At 34.1% G+C, this 1,849-nt stretch overlaps 1 non-coding gene across 1 annotated transcript; it reads right to left on the bottom strand.

Moving 5' to 3' along the window:
* Positions 1-656: 656 nt before the first annotated feature.
* On the bottom strand, positions 657-763 carry LOC149768583 (small nucleolar RNA R71). Its single transcript, XR_016398546.1, has one exon. It is a non-coding gene; the product is annotated as a small nucleolar RNA R71 (small nucleolar RNA).
* Between the last annotated feature and the right edge of the window lie 1,086 nt (positions 764-1,849).

Here is a 1,849-nt window from a genome sequence, read left to right as displayed (position 1 = left end):
GCTGTCTAGAATTTTTAGGAAAACCTTAGAAATTGTTGAGTGATGCATGTTCTAATTAAACTTTTGTTTTACTGTATTAGAGTGTTTGTGTAAAAAAAAAATAAAATAATAAAAATAAAAAAATAATAATAATAAAATAAAAAAAAACTTAGTATATGCTGTTGTGGGAGAGAGATAAAACGAATAGATTATTTCGAGTTGAATCAAAAGATAAAAATTTAATTGTTCAAAATTCAAATAATCAAATGGAAGATAATGGTAGTAATCAGGGAGATAATGAATTTCAAGATGACTTACCTATTAGAACGTTTCGTGATTATTTCCAACCCACTAGGACCAGTACCCCATCCTGTATGGTTATTCCTACTGCTGCGGGAGCTTTTGACATGAAACCAGGAATAATCCAATTACTTCCAAAGTTTCACGGACTTGATTCTGAAAGTCCCTATTTGCATCTGAAAGAATTTGATGAAGTATGTTCAACACTTCATTTCAATGATGTCATTGAAGCGGTAGTTAAGCTTAAGTTATTTCCTTTTTCTTTAAAGAAAAAAGCTAAGTGATGGTTACACTCCTTAAGGCCTAGGACCATAGCTACTTGGCAAGAAATGACAAGAGAATTTTTAAAGAAATTCTTCCCAACACATAAAACAAACACACTTAGAAGAAATATCATGAACTTTGCACAAAAAGATGGAGAAACATTTTTTCATTGTTGGGAAAGATTCAAGGACCTTCTACTTGCTTGCCCACATCATGGATATGAAATTTGGAGGGTCATTAGTTTCTTTTATGATGGTTTGTCCTCCAATATGAGACAATTTGTAGAAATGATGTGTAATGGTGAATTCATGAGTAAGGAACCAAATGAAGCCTGGGATTATTTTGATCTTTTAGCAGAAAATGCACAAGCTTGGGATACAACAGATAAAAATGAAAAATCAAAAATAGCACCTAATGCAAAAGGAGGAATATATCTTATTAAAGATGATAATGATGTCAATGTAAAAATTGCTAATCTGACTAGGAAGGTTGAAGCCATGGAATTAAGCAAAGCCAATATAGGAAAAGCACAAACTATTGTTGAAAGTATATGTGGAATTTGCGAGAGTAATGCACATGTAACCAAGGATTGTCCTACAATCCCTGCTTTTCAAGAAGTGTTGCATGATCAAGCAAATTTCACCAATACTTATAAAAGACCATTTCCAGAAACATATAATCCTAGTTGGCGAAACCATCCTAATTTTAGCTGGAGACATGGACCCACTGCCAATGAATCTCAAGGGAATTCTGTTCCTACTCCTTATGTGCCACCACATAGGAAATCCCTTGAAGATACTTTGCAAACCTTCATGCAAGGGCAGACTCAAATAAATCAGAATACAATGCAATCACTCCAAGAACTTAAAAATTCTGTAGGTAGAATTGAGGCTTAACTTAATGTTAGGGAAAGAGGGACATTTCCAGCCCAACCTCAATCTAACCCAAAGGGTCAACATGAGGTCCATGAAGCAAGTTCATCCCAACCTAAATTTGAGCAAGTTAAGTCTGTCACAACCCTTCGGAGCGGAAAAATAATTAACAAAGAAATTCCAACGAAGGATGACAGACCTAAAAAATCCATTGAGAAAAGGGATGAAAATAATACTGAACAAGATGATCCAATACCTCATCATAAAATAGTTGCTCCATTCCCTCAGCGTTTGCTTGCAGCTAAAAAAGGAGTACCTAATCAAGAAAATTTGGATATCTTTAAACAAGTAAAGATTAACATTCCTCTATTAGATGCCATTAAGCAGATCCCATCTTATGCCAAATTTTTAAAAGATCTTTGTACCATAAAGCG

Source organism: Phoenix dactylifera, chromosome 1 (assembly GCF_051530095.1).
Source record: "Phoenix dactylifera cultivar Ajwa chromosome 1, Ajwa_hap1_PhDact_Kaust_v1.1, whole genome shotgun sequence".
Classification (NCBI taxonomy): Eukaryota; Viridiplantae; Streptophyta; class Magnoliopsida; order Arecales; family Arecaceae; genus Phoenix; species Phoenix dactylifera.
Note: the sequence above shows the minus strand (reverse complement) of the source record. Positions and strands in the feature narration are given on the sequence as shown.